Here is a 23,990-nt window from a genome sequence, read left to right as displayed (position 1 = left end):
CATTAATTACAGCATGAGAGTAGCTGAGGAGAACTTGAGTTCAAACAAGAAATGTTTGTGGATTCCAAGGGGCCATAATTAATATAGATGCTTTTATCCAGAGATAAAAGGCAGCATCCATTCCTTCTTTGACCTCGATCCCTTCACCTCTTTCTCAGGCTGACTTTACTTTGCATCTTTATGTACTTCTGCCTTGCGTAGCAATGCTGGAACATTTGGGGAACCAGGGTAACTGGTAGGACACTCCAGTCTGCTCATTGCATATGCAGGCTGGCAGTGGAAGCCAATCAGTGGCCTCAATCAGGAGAAGCATTCCAGTTCCCTGATTGTAAAGATGTGGGGAGTAGGCAGGCAACTGTTTTCTATTGAATGCATACTGTGGCCACTGCAGTGTTTTGAGTAGATAAATAACCTGATATGACTTAAGTTTTAAAAGAATAACTCTGGCTTCTATGTTGAAAAAACTGTAAAGAGGCTACATGAAGCTGTTAGGAAGGCTCTTTTAGAAATCCAGGACACAGATGATGACAGCTCTGAGCAGAGGTATCAGAAGTGGTTGAAATCTTGATGTAATTTGATGGTGGAGCCAACAGGAATTCTTGCTGGATTGGATGCTGGGTCTGAGACAAAAGAGAGGAGTCAGGGATGACTTTAGGATTTGGGCTTAAGAAACTAGACGTTTCATCAATTTAGCAGGGGGAAGTTGTGGGAGGAACCATTTCCCTGTGAGGGAAGAGGGAGGGTTGGAATAACCGTGAAAAGTTTCTCAGCATATGAATGATGTTTAAAACCATAAAAATGAATCACTAAAGGAAAATCTGGGTGTTACACCACTACACCCACACATGGTAAAAGATGAAATTGACACAGGCTTCAACAGCATGGAGGATTTTTGAAGATCATGAGCATGTTGGGGTTGGAGTGGTAGGGACAAAAGCCAGCTTCAAGTAGGATAAGAATAAATGGATAGAAAGAGACTGAAGAACAAGCAAATACAGAACAGTCAATGTGCCTGGATGCAAAGCATAGCAAAGATCAGCAAGAAGGGAATGTAGATGGAGGAAAGCATCAGGGATGTGATTTCAAGGCACTACAAAATAAAGATTTGTGATGAAGAAAAGGAACCAGCAAAGGAAACTGAGAAGGAGGTGCCTTGTGTCATTGGAGGGATCTCAGGAAGCCGGGGTGTCAGTGAAGTGGAAGTGATCAACCACCTCAAAGCTGATGATGGTCACAGCTCAGTGTCCTGGGAAGCTACACTGGGACAGAGTTTTCCAGGAAAACATTTTTTGAGGTACACTCCCTGGAACAAGATTGAAAGGAAGCAAGAGACACAGAACTAAACAGAGAAATAAGTTGAGCAGTGATGGAGCTGTAACGGAGGCCTCAGTAGCCCCCAAAGGAGTTCTGGGGCTGGGGTGGCCGTTCAGGGATGTCCTGAACTTGGTAGCTTCCCACGGACAATCACTGGATGTGGGCTGCTCCAAGAAGGGAACATAATCTTGTGTGAAATCCCTTGGGAAATTCCTAGGGAGGAACTCTGTGGTGAGCTGTGAGCAGCCAATGCTCCTGGCAGCTGTGCAAGTGAGTTTCTTGTCAACTAAAGGGGAATATGGGTGGTACACGACTACATCCACACATGGTAAAAAAATGAAATTGACACAGGCTTCAACAGCATGGAGGTTTTTTGAAGATCATGAGCACTTTGGGGTTGGAGTGGCAGGGACAAAAGCCAGCTTCAAGTAGGATAAGAATAAATGGATAGAAAGAGACGGAAGAATAAGCAAATACAGAACAGCCACTTTAATGTGCCTTGATGCAAAGAACAGCAAAGATTTGCTGTGCCAGGAGGGGGACGTGAGTCAAGGAGGTGGTAGTATGTTTGTATGCTAATGACCCTGATGCTCAAGGAAATAGAAAGAGTGATGGTATAAGAGTGAAGTTTACAACTTCAAGAGCAATGTCTTAGAGGATTCTTTTACAGTGTTTTAAATTATTATTTCATTTATGTCAGTGCAGTTATAATAACCTCCAAACATGTTGAATATTGATGAAGGTAATGGACCTCCCATCTTGTGCTTGATTTTCAGAGCAGTGGCTTCAGAATTTCACCATTTTGAACATCTTAAACAGAATAGTGCTTAAGGAAGATTTATGTAGTGAATCATGACATAGTTTTGATTGGTATTTTGTTATATAGTCATAATAGGTACTGAATTTAATCAAATTCCTTTCTAGCATTTGTCCTTATGGGCTTACCCTGCCTCCCTCCTGCCCCCAGCACACACTTGTCTTAGTAGTGGAGTGGTTAAATACAAGAACAGAGGAGCCAAAATTTCTGGGGTTTTAGGGTAACCACTTCTCTCTGTGTGATCACAGGGATACAAGTCATCTTCTTTATGCCTTGGATTTCTTATCTTCACAGTTCAATGATAATTATGATTACAATGACCAAAATAGGATTGCAATGAGATGGTAACAGTGTTAATATGTATAAATTATGTAGCAGAGTATCTGATGCACAATCAATACTGAAGATAAAATTGATATCAATATTTGTATTATTATATTAATAAATTTCCTAATAGAGTATTTTTGGAATTAAGCCCACCAAGTCATGGCATTATCTTGTTTGGCAATATTGCAAATTTTGTATCCCAAGTCATAAATAACATTGACATACAATTATTGTAATTATTGCCACTGTTGTATCTTTTTCAGAACTTTGTGGAGCTTTGTCTTAAAGTTATGCTGGTTGAAGAGTTGAGTTGTTGAGTTTTTCATTTTCCTTGTGTCATTTGAAGTTTCTAAATAGCATTAGAAATGGTGTAATGTAAACTTTTGCAAGTTTACATAGAACTCAGTTGTGAAACCAACTAGTCCTGATGTATGTTTTTTAAGGGTAAAACTTTATTGTGTTTTTGATACTTTTTTGAGTAAGTGGTCTGCTCAGATTTTCTATTTCTGAATAGTTTTGGTAGTTTGTATTTCAGTTGGAAGAGATCTTTTTTTTCCCCTAGGTTTGTTTTAATTTATTTGCAGCCCATTTACACTATTAGTTATAATTTTTAAAGTCTTTATGTATGAGTTTAAGCCTCCTGTTTCATTTTCTACCATATTTTATTTTATCCCTTTTTTTCTTAGTCTCATAAGGCATTTATATGTTTTACTGATCTTTTCAAAGAACCAGATTTTTAATGTATTTTTTTATAAAACGTACATACTTTTTTCTATATATTTTATTAATTTCAGTTTTTACTTGATTAATTCTTTTTTCATTCAGACTTTTGGGTTTTTACTCAGTTATTTCCTACGAAAAGGACTAATTTTCTTTGTATTTTGTCTTCCTTCTTCCAGAATAATGCCATTTTAGGTTCTAAATTTTTCTCTGAATACTAATTTTATTGTGGCCTATGGATTTTAATAGAAAATTTTCTCCTTTTCATTCCTTTTCAGGTAGTCAATAATTTTAGTTGTACTTGTTGCTTTGTGGTTTTTGCTTCTAAGTAGTCCCTTTTTGGTCTTTTTTGTTATTTATTCTTTCTAGTCATTATGATTTTGTTCATAGTATGCTGTTTTAAATTTATTAGGGTTTTTGTAGTCTTCTTTTAAATTTATTAGGGTTTTTGTAGTCTTCTTTTAAATTTATTAGGATTTTTGTAGTCATGATTCTAATCAATTTTCATAAATTGTTGTTTGACATATGTAAAAATGTATAATATCTATTTGAAGAATGAAGAGTAATATACATAAATATAATTTATGAATATGTATACAATATCTAAATTGCATAATTACAGCTTATAGGGTACTGGTACCGCTATTTCAGCTTTTTAATTGAATGGCTGATATATCTTTAGTGATCTTTTCTATTTTCTACTTTTTAATTGTTTCATATTCAACTCATTTTTGTCAATCATATGGAGATGGTTCATATTTTTGAAACAAGCTTGGCAGCCTCTGCCCATTGACATACAGTATAAGAACAACAATATGTGATTTATTTATTTTGAATTCTTCATATTTATTACTTATTGTCCTTTGTTATTTATAGTTATTCCTTTTATTTTTGCTAGTCTGATGTAGTTACTATCTACCATTATCATGGCACCATCAATGATGTCTTCTTGCTTGAAGCTCAACATTGCTCTTTCTCTACTGTTATATTAAAATAAGATATCAGTTGTCACTCCTAGCCAAGGTTCCTTAGCCTATGCCCCCATTGCTTTCCTCTTACCCCAGTGTAATATGAATTTGGAAATACTTGTCTTCCCCCATATCGATCTCACATCTTCAGGTTTTTTATTCACAGAACGAGTTTTGTTCTTCCAGTTTTAAACATTGTCCTTTGTAGCATGTGACTTCTATTTCAGGAATTCTTTTTTGGTATGCCCGCTATGTGTTCCAAGACTCTTGATCTGTATCCCTACATCTGTCTTGATTCGCTTCCCATTCTTATGAAAACCCTCTGTCTTCCCTCTCTAGAGATGTCTTAACAAATGTTTAACAACAAACAACATTTGTTGTTTGAACTTCAGCATTTTCTTCAGGTGAGACGTAGGTGATATTTTTTCTAAATCCTAAATGCTTTCCCTCTTTCTTTCCTTTCTTTCTTTCTCTTTCTTTCTTCTTTCTTTCCTTCCTTCCTTCCTTCCTTCCTTCCTTCCTTCCTTCCTTCCTTCCTTCCTTCCTTCTTTCCCCTCCCTCTCTTCTCTTCCCTTCCCTTCCCTTCCCTTCTCTTCTCTCTCCCTTCCTCTCTCTCTTTCTTCTTTCCTTCCTTCCTTCCTTCCTTCTTTCCCCTCCCTCCCTCCCTCTCTTCTCTTCCCTTCCCTTCCCTTCCCTCTCCCTTCCTCTTGCTCTTTCTTCTTTCTTTTTTCCGTTCTTCTCTCCTTCTTTCCTTTCTTTTCTCTTTCTTCCTTTCTTCTCTCCTTCTTTCTCTTCCATTCCTTTTCCCCCCCTTCTCCTTCCCCCTTCCCTCTCTCTTTCCCTTCTTCCCTTCATCATTCCTTTCCCTCCCTTCCCTCCCTTCCCTCCCCTCCCTCCCTGCCCTTCCTTCCTTCCTTCCTTCCTTACTTACTTCCTTCCTTCCTTCCTCCCTTCTTTTTGAGACAGGGTCTCCCTCTGTCACCCAGGCTGGAGTGCAGTGGTGTGATCATGGGTCACTATAACCTCAGCCCCCTGGGCTCAGGTTATCCTACCACCTCAGCCTTCTAAGTAGCTGAGACTACAGGCGCACACCACCACAACTGGCTGATTTTTTGCATTTTTTGTAGAGACAAGGTCTTTCCATGTTACCCAGGCAGGTAGATGATCTTTCTTTCATATCAACAAATACATGTTATTGTGATTTAACATAGAATTCTTGGATCAATATTTATTCTCTTAAAAGTCTCAAAATACCACTATCTCCTTTTTACCTTTGACACTTACTGCTTTTTTTTGCACAGAAGCTGGAAATGTTTTCTCCTTACCCCTGAGATTCAAGAGTGAAGAACACTGTCAGACTTTGGCTTGGTGTATGTATGTTTTCTAGTATCAGTCTTGTCTAGGATTGGGTGAGGCTTTTCGGCTTCTGACTCAGACCTTTCTTTAACTTAGTATACTTTAAAATTATTAACTTTATTAATATTCTCTCCTCACCTACTGTCTTTTTGTTCACCTGTAAGTACCAGTATTGTAAATTAAACACACCCCACCTATTCTCCTCATCTCTTGCCTTTCCCCTCACAGATCCATTTCTTAATCTTTTCTCCTGGTTTGAGATTTTTCTTCTACTTGGTCTTCCAGGTTCTAACAATGACCACCTTCTCCTTCAACTATCAAAGGTTTTAGTTTAAAAGAATTATTATATACGGTTGATTTTCATTATTCATGGATTCTGTGTTGGCAAATTTGTCTACTTACTAAGATATATTTTTAACTTGAAAACCTATACCCATGGAGCTTTGACTGTCATACATGGGCATCCTCAAAGTGGCAAAATTTGGGGGATTGTGCACGTTCCCAGCTGAGGCCAGACGACGCTGCCTTATTCTTGTACCATAAACAAGCGTACTTTTCATGGTCTACTTAGTGCCAAATATTTCACATTATTGTGCCTTTTTGTGTAGTTCTGTTATTTAAAATATCCCCAAGCCTAGTGCATAAGTCTAGTGTTCCTAAGCACAACAAGACCATAATATGCCTTAGGAAAAAAATTTATGTGTTAGATAAGCTTTGTTCAGACATGAGCTGTACTGTTGTCTAGACACTAATTGATATGGTTTGGCTCTGTGTCTCCACCAAAATGTCACGTGGAATTTTAATTCCCAATGTTGGGGAAGGGACCTGGTGAAAGGTGATTGGATCAAGGGGGCCAATTTTCCCCATCCTGTTCTCATGCTAGTGAGTGACCTCTCATGAGATCTGATGGTTTAAAAGTGTGTGGTGCTTCCCCCCTCACTCTCTCTCTTTCTTGCTCTGCCTTGGAAAGATGTGCCTTTCTTCCTCTTCACCTTCTACCATGATTATAAGTTTCCTGAGGCCTCCCCAGCCATACGGAACTGTGAGTCAATTAAAACCTCTTTTCTTCATAAACAATGCAGCCTCAGCTAGTTCTTTATAGCAGTGTGGGAATGGACTAATATATTAATGAATCCACAATGTATACTAAATCAGGTGTTGATTTTTTTTAAAGAAACACACATAGAATAAGATTATGTGTTGATTGGTTGATAAGATTGTTATGACCAGAGGCTCACAGAAACTGAACCTTATATGACCTCTAAGAGCAATGATTCAGTATTCATGACTTACAGAGTCTTTATAAAACAACCACCACCAATCGACTGTATCTAATTCTCTGGAATCTTTTCTGATGCTGGAATGTACTCTCGAAGATTATTATTTTGTTTATTTAAGTTGCCTGCCTTCTCTAGCATTGTTTTGCTAGCAGATGGCATGTGTTTCCTTTTTCTAACTATTAGATCTCTCTTGAGTGGATTGTAATTTCCCACTACCCATTCAATGGAGTTTAGGTTCAGGTACCAGTATCAGTTTTGAGCTCCAAATATGAGAAAAAGGATTTTGGTACTAGACTCAGCTAAAAGGAGCACTGTGTCTACCTGACCAGATGCTACAAAGCTTCTCTGAGACCAAGAAAGTCAACAGATCTTCCCAGAAATGCATTTTCCAGCTCTGGAAACTTTTGGAGTTTCAAGATTTCTGCAAGTCACACTCCTTCAAGTTCTGCCATGCTCCACCCAGGACTCTCTCCATTGGTCTCCAGGCTCTCACCTAACTTGGGGGAGCAGAAATCCTTCAGCAGAATTTTCTGTCGAGATTTCTGCATGTTCCAAGGTCTTGTTTATCTTCACTAGGCACCCTGTGTCTACTTATACCAAGTTCATAGAGGTGGTGTCAGTAAACACAGGATGGGAGTTAAGAAAGAGATGTGGACATCATAAAGATGCCATCTTGCCAGAACTGGATTCCAAAGTATATTATGCATCCGTGAATGCTGCCATATTTGGTGAACACTGTCTTTCTCCACAAATAAATTATTTGGAAATGTCAAGCTAACTGCTACCACATCTTCTCTACTCCAGATGTTGCCACAAGAGACTTCCCTCTCTCAATGGCTGTTGTTTGGATACTGTTGCTCATAATGATGTGGGCAGATTGGTTTATCTCTTTTTTATTTATTGGCAAGTTGCTTGTATCACATGGAAGCAGCTGAAGTCTAGTTATGAGCACCAAAGGGGAGGAATTTCCATAAATGCCATATGTTTTACCAACTCTGCTTCAGATGAGGCTCACCCATGAGTTTTTGATAATGCACTTGTGATAACACTTCTATTATTGTACAGTTTATTATTTTCAAAAAGAGAAAAATGGCAATTCAGCCTCTGGTCCACTAACTCTTGTTAGTTCACCCAAAATCAATAGACTCTCTGTTGCTCCACATACCTTCCATTTGAAGTAATCCATGGCAAGCAGTACCCACTAAAAGTTTTTATATCCATTTGGGGATATCAGTTTTAGCTGATGTCAGTGTGGGCATACTTTACCACCTTCTTCTTAGTATATTTTTGTAGTATTTGTTTGTATGTATCAAGGATTTTTTAAATGTTTATTTCACTTAACCATGGTGCTTATAACTCATTAATTTTGGAAAATTTTCTTGAATTAACTATATTTGGCCCTTATTTCTTACCAAGTATCTTTTACCACTTCTAAATTGAATGTGAATATTGCAGAAGCATCGTTACATAGGCTAAATTTGATTTTTGTAAAATACTCATGACTTCTGTTGAAATGTATTCTGTTTGGTAAGTATTTGATACTGTGACAACAGCACTGATTCAAAGGCAAGAGGTTTAGGTTAATAATATCTCCTGCTGAGGAGTTAGTTTGTTTTTTATCTGTGTAACTCTGAGTATGTCATTCAACATCTATGAACTTTGATCTTAACTTAAAATGGAAGTGAGAATACCATCTTACAGAATTCGCATACTAAGTTAGGTATACCAAAGTATCTGGCTCATAATAAATAGTGGATAAAATGTTACTTGAATTTGAAATCATGACTAAAGGTCTCACATGATGAGCAATATAAACACAACTTTTTTCTTTTTTCTTTTTTTGAGACAGAGTCTCACTCTCTTGCCAGACTGGAGTATAGTGGCACAATCTCGGATCACTGCAACCTCTGACTCCCTGGTTCCAGCTATTCTCCTGCCTTAGCCTCCCAAGTAGCTGGGACTACAGACATGTCCCACCATGCCCAGCTAATTTTTGTTTTGTTTTGTTTTTAGTAGAGATGGAGTTTCATCATGTTGGCCGGGATGGTCTCGATCTCCTGATCTTGTCAACTGCCCGCTTCAGCCTCCCAAAGTGCTGGGTAGAAACATAACTTTGAGAGAGAAAATTGAACCTACCTAAGAGGAAAAAAATAATTTGAACCACTTAAAGGAACCTGGTTTACAGCAAAAGTGTTATTTAATATCACGATTTCTGTTTATAGAATGATGTCTGGCTTACCTCTCTTTCAGAAAGACTTGTTAACTCACTTTTCTATTTTCCATAACTGTGTTTACTCTAAATTATATAACATTTAAAATATAAAGCTAGAATTCAGAAATTTTGCTAAATTAGACTTCCCTTTGCCTCACATTGTATTGATTTTTTTTAATTTATTTTTTTTAAGCAACATAAAAAATGTACTTGAAAACCAGAAAAACTAAGGAAAATACTGGCAGCAATATATTACAAAGAATGAATAATAAAAAAAGTATCTTTAAAATATGTACAACTGGCAAATGCCAAAATCAAAAATGGTTACAACAGCAATAGAACCAGTTGGAGACATATGGTGTGCCTAAAGTAGTAACTGAAGAAAGATTAGTGAGAGGACTGTTTGGGGAGATGAGGGCGGGGTGAAGAAATACACAGGATGGGAGGCACCCCGAGACCAGCAACGGCAGATTCTTTCCCAGGCGAGGTCTCAAGGGGAATGGAAAGGGTGGTGTTACCAGAACCTGGCTGTGAAAGAGGAGCCTTAGACAAGCACTGTGGCCTGAGCAGACAAATACAGCCAATGGCAAAACCTTGGCCTGGCCTGATACAGGAGTAACAAGGAATCTCTTGCTGACCCTCTGATTCTCTGTAGGGGCCACCGTTGCACTGACTCCAACAGGATGCTGGAAGTTAAGAGAGCCTAGGTGAAGATCTTTCCTAGACATGGACCAGAGCACAGTGAACATGTGGCTGTAGTGCACTAGAGGAGTCACCAGCATAGCAGGATGTGGGAGGCGATAAGCAGAGGTGGTTTATAAAGATGAGAAATGTTCAGTGTTGCTAAGCTGGTAATGCATGAAAGAGTGACAATATTTGGTGTGGGAAAGCAGGTACTTTTTATATATTGCTGGTAGGAGAGCGAATCCAACTTTTCTGGGAAGCAAGTTGGCAATATGTAGAAGACATATTAAAATTTGCATTTTCGTAGACCTAACTTTATTCTGTAGAAATTGATCCTAAAGAAATAATTAGGCTGAGTGTGGTGGCACATGCCTGTAATCCCAGCACTTTGGATGCCAAGGCAAGCAGATCACAAGGGCAGGAGTTCAAGACCAGCCTGGCCAATATGGTGAAAACTCACCTCTACTAAAAATACAAAAATTAGCTGGGCGTGGTGGTGGATGTCTATAATCCCAGCTGCTAGGGAGGCTGAGGCAGGAGATTTGCTTGAACCCAGGAGGTGGATGTTGCAGTAAGCCAAGATGTCACCACTGCACTCCAGCCTGGGTGACAGAGTGAGACTCCATCTCAAAAAAAAAGGAAAAAAAGTAATTATAATATAGCCTAAGAAAATAATTGGATAAGTTCATAAAATAACTATATAGGAGAGTTTATCACATGAACTATTATAATAGCAAAATTTGGAAGATATCTTAATGTATAATAATGACTGTTGGTGATATAAATTACTGTGTGAATGTATATATATATAAATATACACATATACTGTATATCTAGACATATTACAAATATTAAGAAGGAAATGTTAAATCAGTATTTGTTGTTACAGCAAAAAGACTCACGGCATATTGTTAAGTGTACAAAGCAGATTAACACAGCATTTCTGGTTTATAGATTAGTAGGAATTAGATGTAAAGAAATGTCTTAGGGCACACAGAAAGAGCCAGGATTCTAAATCAGGCTTGAGCATCATCACTGAGCCACATACGTTTTACTTGCCCTGTGGGTCTCTGCCTCTCTATAAGGTCTTTGTGATCCATCTTTAGAAAACAGGCTACGAGTAAGACCATCCAGAAATTAGACAAGGGTCTCTTGGTGGGGTGTCTGTCCGGGGGGGATCTCCTTGACATCTGATCTGCCAGTTGGTCTCAGCTGTTTCTTGACTTGTCTCAAGCTATGATCAAGTTCTGAAAACGTACAGATTGCTTCATCCAGAAATGATTTCATAAGCAAGGGGCATGGAAGAGGAGAGGGGAGAAGGAAGGGACATGGAAGGGAAGAGGGGAGAGGAGAGGAAAATTAGTTAATGGCAAGAGCTCCTTGAGTACGTACTGTAACCAGTTCTGTTAAGCGCACAGATGACTGACTCACATACTCCCTGACTCCATGGAGCTTACGGTAGACCCATAAAGTGTGAATCACTCTATTAGTCTGCTAGGACTTCTGTAGCAAAGAACCACACACTGAGTGATTTAAAAAACAGACACTTATCATCTCAACAGTTCTAGAGAATAACTGTTGAAACCAAGGTATTGCCAAGGTTGAGTCCAAAACATTCTCGTAGCTTCCAATGTTTAGCTGGTGATCTTTGGCTTTCCTTGACTTGTAGAAGCATCACCCCAGTTTCTGCCTTCATCTTCATGTGGTGCTCTCCCTGTGTGTGTGCCTGTGTCCAAATTTCCCTGTCTTATAAGGACACCAGTCATACTGGAATAGGGCTCACCTTTAATCCATGACCTCATTCCTATAACCTCATTTTAACTTAATCACCTCTGTAAAGGCTCTCTCTCTAAATTAAGTTTACATTCTGAGGGACTGGAATTAAGTCTTTAATGTGCGAATTTTCTGGGCAATATACTCAACTCCTAACAATCACAAATTGGGATCATTAGAAGAAACTACTTAAAGAGTGGTTCAGCACAGCCTCCTGGAGAAGAAACCTTGGAAGCAAGCCCTGAGGGAGGAAATCGAATCAGCTTTGGAGAGAGACAGAGAGTATTTTAGGTAGAAGCAAGAGCCTATGTAAAGGAGGTGTGAGTCAGAAAAGACCTTGGCATGTTCAATAAACTTTGAAAAAAAAAGGGCAGGTGGGCTTGACTCTAGAAAGGAGAGGAAAATGTGGCAAAGATATGACTCTAGGGGCTGGCAGGAGCCAGACAATTCTGACCTTCCAAGGCTATGGTGAGGTTGATATTTTCCTCTAGTGCAGCGGGCTTGGGTGTCAAGCTGCAGAGCACTCACTGGTCCAGCTCAGCCATCCTTCGGCTCTCACCCTGGTGCCTTGAGCTGCGTTAGTTCCTTGTCCTCCAGCAGCACAGCCTCCACCACACTTTACTGCCAGCACCCACTCCTGTTGCCCTGTGTCCTGACTCGTTTTTCCTCTGTGTGAAGACAAAGATCGGACTTTACCCAGCTTGCTCTCCGTTGTCTCTCTAGCACTGTCTTAGTCCATTTTCTGCTATTTATAAAAGACTACCTGAACTGTGTTATTTATTAAAAAAACAAATGTATTTCTTACAGTTATGGAAGCTATAAAGTTTCAGGTCAAGGGGCTGAATCTGTTAAGGGTTTTCTTACTGGTGGGGACTCTCTGCAGAGTCCCAAGGAGGGACAGGGTATCCAGTTGCAAGAGGGCTGAGAGAATTAATGTGCTATCTAAGAGAGAACAGACTGGGAACAGAGGGGGAAAGAGACAGTTCCAGCAGTTGCCTGCTCAATTTTTGCCTTCTTACCCCATTGGTGGAAAAGTGGGTATCACATCAACACAAAAAAATGCTGAAAACCAACACAGAGTGGTCACTGGGTCTGCAAGCAGGTCAAGAGACAGTGAGATGTCATCATCTAAGTACTGACCATTATCAGCCAGAGACAGGAGGCAACTGAAGCGGTCACAGGAAGAGCCGAGCCCACCTGACTCTTTTTCTCTAAGTTTTTTCAACATGCCAAGGTCTTTCCTGACTCTCTCTTCCTCTTATGAAGTCACCAGTTCCCTTCCCATGATAACCTGTTAGCCTATTAATTATGATTAATCCATTTTTGAGGGTATAACCCTTCTGATCCAATCACCTTTTAAAGGCCTCACCTTCCAATACTGTCACATTGGGGATGAAGTTTCAACACACATTTTGGAGGGCACAAACATTAGAACCATAGACAGTACCTTGCCCATTTGCTGTACTGAACTAAGCATTTAGTGGGTTTGTACTAATTAAATGAAAAGGCACTGCTGAACCTTGGCTCTGGACTATTAATCGTTTTTTTCCCTAGGCCTCCATTTCCTATGCTATTAAATAAAAGTGATTTTTAGTGGCCAAGAGCGTAAATTCTGGATTCAGATTGTTGCATTCTCACCCCAACTCTGCCATTTATAAGATATGTGATATTAAATTCAACTTCTTTCTGTGTCTCAGTGAGTTCATCAGGAAAATGTGTCTGTTAATAGGACCTAACATAGAACACTCTTTTTTTTTTTTTTTTTTTTTTTTTGAGACAGAGTCTCACTCTGTTGCCCAGGTTGGAGTGCAATGGTGGTATCTCAGCTCACCGCAACCTCTGCCTCCTGGGTTCAAGCAATTCTCCTGCCTCAGCCTCCCAAGTAGCTGAGACTACAGGTGCCCACCACCATGCCCAGCTTACTTTGTATTTTTGATAGAGACGTGGTTTCACCATATTGGCAAGGCTGGTCTCAAACTCCTGAACTTGTGATCCACCCGCCTCAGTCTCCCACTCCCAAAGTGCTGGGATTACAGGCATGAGCCACCGCACCTTACTGAAGACTCTTGAGGATATTAAACGAGTTAATAGACAAACATCACTCAGACAGAACTGTGCACATATAGTGCTAGCAATCATCATCATTATTAATGTCATTATTATCAGAAGTAGATAATTAGATTCATTCAAACCAGGTTGTATTCGCAAATGACCAAGATAGAGTGATTTTGTAAGATACAGCGTATAATGACATAGACTAATTTGCACATGAAACACTCCCTACATACACCTCACACATCATCCATAGAAACTCTTCCCTCCAAGGAGACTGATGCACCTACATTTCCCCATGGACTCCATGCTCAAAGATGTGTGTCTGCCGTGTGGAAGTTTATGCTTTCCATGCAGGCAGAAGACACTTGTCCCTGTAACTGCAGTGGATAATTGTTTAATAATCTACAAGTGGAATTGACCAGTGAAAATCCATCTTTTTGAAATATAGCTTTTATTCTAATTTTTAAAAAGTGATTAAATGTGAAGACGTAATATTTAGAGATTCAAAGTTCACACACAAAAAACAAAGCTTTATTCTAATAATCAATATATTCAACAAACATGTATTGAAGACCCAGTGAATGATGAACATTGATCTCAGGTTTTAATATTCGCCATCAACAAGTAGCTGTCAGTCTCTATGTATCTATATTTATTTATCTTACTTTACTTGTCTGTCTATGTATCCACTGCCTCATTCAACAAGTGATTTGAGATTGATTAGTACCATCTTATTCATTCTCAGAACCCTCCAGTGAGAAATGAACTATTATTATCCATTTTACACGTGAGAAAACAAAAACCACCCAGAGATTAACTTTCATTTTTCACTTCTTATTAGAATATTTAGAAAAATTTGAACCAGACGTTGCATAATTTTGATAAATTTCATTGTGAAAGCCTTCATGCTTATTTCTGATCCCCATCCAAAGCTCAAATCCTGGAACAGCTAGAGTATGATTCTCGATGGCGCTCTGCCTATTTGGCTGGTCTAGATCTCCAGTATCCCATTATCCACCCTCATGTGGCTTGACAGGTTTGAATAATAGGAGGCTGGGGCCAAAAGGATGGAAATGATACTGGAGAGAGTGTCTCCTGTTCTCATTGTCCTAAAATTCTCATGATTATAGATACCGTTTCTGAGCCCCTAAGATCCATCTGGGGATAACAAATGAATTTCCAAGACCACAAATGAAAACTGGAGGACATGTGCAACGAGGCTACCCAAGAGGCGGACAGCCAACTGTGGAACTGTGTTTCCATTTCTTATTTCTATGCTCTGAAATAACCCACCCAACCCTCATTGACTGTGTTTCTCCCACAAATTCAGCAACAGAACACTGAGCCTCCCTGCACCTTTTTGCTTGACTGAGGCAGTAACAGAGGACTGAAGGATCTTCTGTGAGCCATATGAGGTTTGCTTTTAGCAAAATATTGCACACGATCTTGAGAGCTCCAGTATGGGAAAACAAGTCAATAATTACCCATTTGTAGGTCTCAGGAGATGCTGGCTGAGAAACACCAAGACCGTCTCGTCAAAGTGCTCTGTGAAACATGGCTCATCATGGTGCAGTTGGAACTTTAAAAGATGCTGTTAAAACCATTGCTTCAGAAAGGGACAGATTCTGCTTTATTTCAGCTGCTCCTGCTTTTGATGTTATTTCTGAGATAATTCAGCCATGTCTTTGATTCTGGTTCCTTTTTAAAAAGTGTTTTATTTTACATAACATGACAATAAGTTGATCAGTATATCTATCCTTAAGATTAAAATATATTCTTTTTTATTAATACTTCCATGGGATAAATTCCAAGTGTTGAAGAATTATGTGTTCTGTTAATTTCCACACATATTGATCTAAAAAAATTGTTTTTATCATTGATTCTCTAGAATGGGAGGGAGCAAGGGTAAAGGGTAGCGCAGGAAAGTGCCTAAGTATTAAATAATACAAAGCACATTTAACAGATTTCTTTTACACGGCATACTTGTTTTCCAGGAGACTCTGAGAATTCACATTGCCACCAGAAATGTGAAAGAGAGTGCACTTTCCCCAACACCCCATCAGCAGAGGACTGTGACATATTTAATAAGCAGGGTTGTTACTCAGTTGCAGTTCACCTATACACATTATATAGGTTCTTGAAAAATTAAAATACATTTGTACCATTGGTAAGAAGTTTAATCTGGAGTGCAGTGGCATGATCTCAGCTCACTGCATCCTCTGCCTCCCAGGTTCAAGCGATTCTTCTACCTCAGCCTCTCGAGTTGCTGGGACTACAGGTGCATGCCACCACGCCCGGCTAATTTTTGTATTTTTAGTAGAAATGAAGTTTCACGATATTGGCCAGGCTGGTCTTGAACTCCTGACCTCGTGATCTGTCTGCTCAGCCTCTTAAAGTGTTGGGATTACAGGCGTGAGCCACTGTGACTGGCCAGTAAGAAACTCTTTAAATGTTTATTCCTTGACCAAGTCAGGACTTGACCAGACGCTATCAGGGGCCCTCTAGCATCCCCAGGATCTGGCAACTACAGGATAAATACCTGGGGGAGCAAGCTCCCAGGGACTTTCTCTATGCCATGCCAGTTAAATAATGTCTTAAATATCACGTCTGCCAATAGGTAAAACTTGATTTTCTCATTGTTATTTTAATGTAGTTTACCAGGCTTATGATGATGATGAAATAATACAGCAATAATTATAATAACATAAATATCTGTCAATTTATATCTATGTCTAGATACAATTCAAACAGACATATATTCTTGTTGTTGTCTTGTTTTTTGTTTCTCTGCGTTTTTTCCATGGAAGTGCCATTTAAAATTTCCCTCAGCTAATTACCTCCAGCCAGGAAGTTACTTTTGCAAATATCTATATTCTGAGTAAGATTACGTGGGTAGAAAATTTGCAATAGGAAGTAACAGGGTTTTTCTGCTTACTTTTTGTTTTAGCTTTTAAAATAACTTCTTTTTCTCATGTAAATATTGCTTAAAGGAAACTGAACTTTGCAAAGGTGGTGGTTGTCAAATTTGTAGCAGGACCAAAGGGCCTTTTGGAGAACCTAGCACTTTGATGTCTTCCTGCTTAAGGATCAATGTCATGAACCATCTTATTGAATGAGGTGTTATTGATTGAGATCTGCACAAGAGCCACCAAGCACAACCTTAGAAAGGACAAGGGAATACTCAAATGGGGGATCTGGGTTCAACATCAAGATATAATTTATCAGAGAGGAAATTTCACTTGAGATACACTTTATAACTGAGTCAAACATTCTCCTTCCAGCATTCTGGTGCATTGGGAGGAGGAAAGGGAATGAGTCCATATTACCAAAAGCTGCAGCATTGGGAGCTTATGCTGACTGTGCTCCAGTGTCCCCCAAATCCATTCTCTGCCCTTTATTGTTTCCAGGCAAGCTCATCTCCAGGATCTGCAACATCAAGATCCCTAGCCTCCTGACACCTCATTAAAGTTGACCAATGGGACTACCAGCAGATGATGGAGAGTGGGAAGATGGAGAGCTTAGAATGTTTATTCCCTTGCTCCCTCCGTACCTCCACATGGATCTGGCAGCACCTGTGTTCCTGTGTTGGGTACATGGCTTCTTTGCTGGGTACGTGGCTTCCACGGCTCTCACGTGCTCCTTTGCCCCCTTTTCCTGTGCTGGAAAAGGCTTCTTGTGGTTGCTGGTGCTGGCAGGCTTCACTAGTCCCTCTCAGCCCCTTTAACACTGACCTCTCCTCTGAAATTTGCCCTTTTTAAAGCTTTTTTCAGTTAAACCCCTTGGGCATGACTTCCTGCAAGAACATTCACCAATATGGAGTCCACGTGTGCACAGGTGTGGGGTGACCATGACAGAGTGGACAATGAGATAAGACCTAGTCTTCCTTTCCCTTCACTGCCTGTGTAAGCAGTTGCTGAACCAGTAGTGGTAGCATGTTTAGATCGCCATAGTGGAAGTCAAGGACATCTTCTAAAGATAATAAAAGAGCACCTGCCTTTTAGCATGTGCCACGGACTTTAGCAATGTAGTACAGTATGGCCCCAATGGACTGGGAAGGTTTTCAGGTTCTACTCTGCATGGCAATTTGCAACTAGGATTGACCTGTGTCAATCCTGGGGACAAGTAAATGCCAGGGACTTTGACTTGTTATGAAGTAGGAGATATTCACAGAAGAGCAAATTAAGAGCTTCCTCGGGTTGGAAGAAATGGAACGTCTAACACTTAGCTCAAATAGTCAACTGGGTTTTTTTTGTTGTTTTTTGTTTGTTTGTTTGTTTTTGTTTTTTTAGAGACCTCGTGGTGAATCTTCAAATTAAAACTTATCAATGGTGGTTGTCTTGACTATGGGATCCTTTTGTTAAAAAATATTCGTTCATGTCTTAAACCTATTTTTTGTTGGATTAGTTTTGGGAACTTCCAGATTTCCTATTTGTTCAGTTGCTGCTGCCATTAAAATATCAACATTATTTAATGACTCCGTATTTCCCTCTTATTTGCTTTCATAGTTTTTATTGATCTTCCTCCAACTCGAGGGACTCTGCCAAGAGCTGAGATGAATAGATAAAAGTGCAGACCTCCTGCATTCTAGAAGGGAAGAAATTTAATATTTATCTAATACCATCTCTATATTTAAGTACTTAATGTGTAATATCCTACATATTTTCCCAATGATGTAAAGGAAGTCACATTACTTCTGATTTTGAAGGTGAGAAAATTGAGAATAAAAGAATTAATTTGTGTACCCATTCGCACAGTGATTGAGGTAGATAGGACACACCCATGTCCATCTGCCGTGAAAACATGTGCCTCTGCAATGAGCCGGGGTACCTGATTCTCACATGAGGCTGACCATGGCATAAGAATTGACAAAGTGCTAGGAACACTGGGGAGGAGAACTGGGAGAAATTTATCCACCTGTGAGGATCAGAAAATACTGGAAAACATATACATGGAATTAGCTGCAAAGATTATTTCATCACAAAGAGGAGAGGAGCTGTGTGCACAGTATTGGACTCTTGGGAGTCACTAAATTTGTTGGATTGATGAATTCAGTCAAATAACAAAGACCCAAAACAGCGGGGAAAGGTTAATGTGCTGAGTGCTTTGCGGAAGGTTTAGTGAGGGACCTTTCCTATCTATGTGTGTCAGCATTGATGCCTGTTAGTAAGATCATAAACCGTATGCTTCAGGACGTTATGGTCCTCTGAAGAAAGCCAGTTTCTGGAATCAAGATATGATTATGGTCAATCACTGTCTTGTCAGGCAGCATAAATTGGAGACTGTTTTCCCATATGCAGTTCATGACAAGTCCTATTATTGGGGGCCTATGTTTTATTGCCTATAAATCCTTAATATTATACTAGGTGGCAGCATAAAGCTACCATTTGGAAACCCCAGTAAGTTAAAAAAAATAGCTCCACAGACTCTGCCAATTCTAATTTTTTTAATGTTTAGGGTTATTAAGTGGCAGAAAGATGTCACCACGAAGTCATTATACTTACAACATTTGGACCCAGATGGCAGTTGTTCTTAGCCATTATGGATCAACTCTTCAAAAAGGCTGAGGACAGCTCCACACTGAAGAGCATAGCTTAATGAATTATCATAGTAACAGGGTGCAAAGTGGACCCAATTGATATCCTCCCCCCATGTCATCTTTCTTTCTTATTAATTCAGAATTCTTATTTCTTTAGCAAGTATTTGCTGCCTGCTTACTTTAAACTGGGTACTCCATTAGACCCTGAGGATTCAGTATAAGCAAATAAGGCATCAAGCTTACCTTTGAGTCAGGAAAACAAGTACATATGTACAGAAATAAATGTAGAATTATGAATTGTGTCAAATGCTGTAAAGAAAAGTACAAGGTGCTATGAGAAAGCATAACAAGGGAACCGACTTGAGATTTGGTGGGCTGCCAGTTAGTATCATGAAAAATGCAAGCCTAGTGTTACATCTCTCAATTTCTTAAGAGATACCTGACATATAGATTTTTATGCAAAATTACCAAATTAGAATATTTAAAAACTTAAAAGATGTTTTGAAGTTCACAAAAACTAGTCTTACACTAGTTGCATCTTATGGTCTTTCTATTGTTATTGCCTTAAAATGTAGAATAATGTCATTGTGGAAAGGAAGAGATGGAGGTAGGAAAAGATGTCAAGTGTGTGGGTCAAATGCAGAGTCAGGGGAGATAATTCTGAAGCTTTGAAGAAACTTCAGTACACAATTTGGCAGGATTTTATGTTTGCAGCTTTTTGTGTTATTTTTATTGTATGACCTGTCTCAAGGAGCGGCAGAGTAACAGTAGTTCATGCTTGGATTTTGGAGTCAGAGAGACCTGAATCTTAGATAAGTTTCTAAAGCTCTCTGACCTTTGATGAATGAAAGCACAAAGGTTTCATTCATTCCCTTTGTGAGCTACTTTTGTGGCGGTAATCACATTGTAGCTCAGTTTCTTCATGTTCTAATTATTAATGAAACTACTTTAAGGGAAGGGCTTACATTATATCAAAGATATCCTCCTCCCCTCACATTGTCTACTAAGAACAGATGATTTGCTATATAGGTTTCCCATATCTACAAATCCCAAATCCAAAACATTCCAAAAGCCGTATTTTTAAAAATTAATTTGACAGCAAGACCAAACCTGTCTTTAACTAATTGAGAGGGAAAATATGACCTAAATCACCGACCGTCTATGTACAGTCTTTATTTTTTTGAGATGGAATCTTGCTCTGCTGCCAAGACTGGAGTGCAGTGGCATGATAGCTCACTGCAACCTCTGCCTCCCAAGTTCAAGCAATTCTCCTGCCTCAGCCTTCCAAGTAGCTGGGATTACAGGTGTTTGCCAGCACACCTAGATAATTTTTGTATTTTGTAGTAGAGATGGGGTTTCACCATGTTGGCCAGGCTGGTCTTGAGCTCAAGTGATCCTCCCGCCTCAACCTCACAAAGTGCTGAAATTACAGGTGTGAGTCACCCTGGCTGGCTCAATCTTTATTGATCCCAAGTAGAATGTTTATATGTTTTGTGCAGAAATATCAATAAATTTGATTAGGAGGTTCAACCAGAACATGCCAGCAATATTACATGACTATGTACACAGTGGCTACACCACCAGTGAGGTATCTATTATTAAGCAGATGAAGCTTAGGCTTACGGCTTTCAAGCATAATTTTGTATTCAAAAATTTGTAATATTTTACCTGAAGAATCTTCCCAAATTACATAAGAATTAAGCCTGAAGCTTCACCAAGGATCAGCCCTTGTATATCACCTTAACTTTGTAAAATTTGAAAAGTTTTGCAACCAAAGCACTTCTTACCTTGAGGGTTATGGATTCGTGCATTTTAGCAAAGAAGAGGAAGGCAGGAAGAGAGATAGAAAGGAAGACATTAAGGATGTAAATAGAAAACAAAGATGTGCCTATATCATTTTTAATAAGAAAACACTGCAATAAACAATTTAAAAGTTAGTTGCTGACAATACAATATGAACAAGTAGTTTATATTTTGCTCAGTCATCCATCCAAAGTGAAAGTTCCAAGTCAGGGGCACCTCTGCTCCATAAGGTCATTAAGGGACCCAGGCTGCTGTTGTTCACATGTGGCTTCCAGGATTGCTCTCATCCATATCCTTTCAGGCCTTGGAGAAGTGGAAAAGCAAGAAATGTGTTTGAGAGGTTTTCTGTTTGTGTGTGTGTGTGTGTGTGTGTGTGTGTGTGTGTGTGTGTGTGTGTGGTTTCGCAAGAGTCAAGTTAGAATGTTGCATTCTACTTCTGTTTACACTCCACTAGCTATAACTCAGTCTCATGGCCGCATCTTCCTGTAAGGGACAGGAAATGTGGCTGTAACTTATGGAGAAAGGGAGAATAGACTTTGGTGGAATACAAACAATATCTGACACACCAACCAGCCTTTAAATGAGGCTTCATAACAACCTGTGACTTACTGCTTCTCACAGTCTAAAAAGCTAGGCAAGCACTTAGATTTCTCATATCTTAGGCCCCTGTTCAACAGCCAAATTACCAGAACACATAAAAGTAGAACTAGACAACAAAACCTCGATTAGAAGTGCTTGGAATGTTGAATCTGTACTGTCCCTTTAGGGTAGTTTCGTTCCTTATTTGACGAATTTCCATTCTTGAATTTGTGATTAAATAAGCGAATGAATAAATGAATGAATGCTTACCTCTCCTACTAGCCCAGGGTGTGGAGTGCAGAAGAAGAAAGCTACAGCCTGAGACTAAATAATAATAATGATGGTGATATTAATTATATCATCATTTGACTAGCAAGTCAGCTTACAAAGCAACATCACATGTGATATGATTTTCATCTTCACTACAGTCTCTGGTGGAGGCACTCAACATATTTTGTAAAGATAAAGAGACTCATTTGGCAGATATGGCTCAAAAGGGTGATATGGCCAGCATGAGATTCTGCACAAGTACCCAAAGTAGGAATTCACCCCAGGCCTTCTGATGCTATGAGGAGAACCCTTTTCACGTCATGACCTGTTGTTGCATTTTGGGCCTCTGGAGCAAAAGGCACATGGAATGGATCACGTTGGATTTTTTTTGTGTGCATCCAGAGGGCCTGTCATAGACAAGAGCAGAGCACCTGGGTGGAAGGGGACATTTTAGGGCCAGGCTTGAGCCCTGATATGGTTAGGCTTTGTGTCCCTACCCAAATCTCATCATGAATTATAATCCACATATCCCCATGTGTCAAGGGAGAGACCAGATAAAGATAATTGGTGCATGGGGGTGGTTTCCCCCATGCTGTTCTTATGATAGTCAGTGAGCTCTCATGAGATCTGACGGTTTCGTAAGTGTTTGGTTTTTCCTCCTGCATTCACTCTCCTTCCTGCTGCCTTGTGAAGAAGATGCCTTTCTTCCCCTTCACCTTCCACTATGATTGTAAGTTTCCTGAGGCCTCCCAAGCCATGCTGAACTGTGAGACAATTAAACCTCTTTCATTTATAAACTACCCCATCTCCGGCAGTTCTTTACAGCAGTGTGAAAACAGACTAATGCAAGCCCAGAATTTGGGACAGATACCATTTTTCTAATGTTTGTTATGCCAAGCTCCATGCCACCTGGATGGGGTAAAGCAGGAGCTGAAAATTATAGCCAGTGGGCAAGTCTGGTTCTTTGCCTATTTTTATCAAGACAATTTTATTGGAAACACAGCCATACTCATTCATTTACAAGTAGTCTATGGCTGCTTTTTCAGTACAATAGCACAACTGCATAGTTGCAAAAGAGACTACAGACCTGCAAAGCCTAAAGTATTTATAATCAGGTCCCATACAAAAAATATTTGCTGACCCCTTAGGATAGAGCAGTGATGAGTGCAGGGAACAGAGGCACAGGAAGCAATAATTGAATAGAGAGAGCCCAAAAATAGAATTATGACCAGGACACAGAAATGGAGCAGAGGAAAAGCTACGTGGCACTTGGCACCATTTGTCTCCATAAATGGAAGGGTGACAATGGCCTTTGTAACAGGGAAGAAAATGATGTCTGAGTTGCGTATTGAAGGATTAATAGTAGGTTGCAAAGCAGTGGGAGGACGTTCCAGGCACGTGGAACTACCAAGGCAGGAATCACGTGGAACTACCAAGGCAGGAATCACATGGAACTACCAAGGCAGGAATCACGTGGAACTACCAAGGCAGGAATCACGTGGAACTACCAAGGCAGGAATCACATGGAACTACCAAGGCAAGAATCAAATTGCTCTTTTCGGAACATCATATTAAATAAGAGCAATAAGAGTGAGAAAAAAGTGAACTCTGTCAGATACTGACTGTGGGGCCAGACAAGAGAGGTAGATTGTCACATCTAATCCTGAAAGCAAACCTGCCAGGCAAGTCTTCTTCCCATTTTACATAAGAGGAGACAAAAGTTAGGAGGTTAAGTAACTCATTACTGTTTTCAGAATAAGGAGCAGGTGAGGTTTTGTCTCAGGCTCCTGAAGTTTCTGCCTGGTCCTCCACCACTCTCCCAGGTAATTCACCTCTGCCCTGGGACTGCCTAGCCTCATCTTGGCTGCAGCTAGCCAGTCGCTGTGCCTGCTCATCTGTTGGCTGGACGCACTTTGACAGAGGTGTTGCACAGCAGGTAATGGGACCTCTCCTGGACAGGTCAGCCTTTGCCGCAGCTGTCAAGACCAGATTTAACTCCTGGGATGTTGAGGCTGACTTTCTTCTGTGTGGGAGAATTGGCCTAGATTGATGTGAGCAAGGACCAGTGACCATTATTCATGATGAAAAGCAGCCATAGTCACAAATTCAAGGTAAGCTCACTTTCCCTGCAGCTCATGCAGTTCTGTTACCTTATTTCACTGAGTAGGGCTGTATTCAAAGTCTGTAATCAACACAGACCTTAAGTAGCTGTGCAAATCTGAGCAGGTTTGATTATATCTACTTCACCTTCACACTCTGAATCCAGCAATAAAAATATGTGGAGCAGCTATGCCTC

Source organism: Sapajus apella, unplaced genomic scaffold (genome assembly GCF_009761245.1).
Source record: "Sapajus apella isolate SASKATOON/1434 unplaced genomic scaffold, GSC_monkey_1.0 scaffold3, whole genome shotgun sequence".
NCBI lineage: Eukaryota > Metazoa > Chordata > Mammalia > Primates > Cebidae > Sapajus > Sapajus apella.
Note: the sequence above shows the minus strand (reverse complement) of the source record.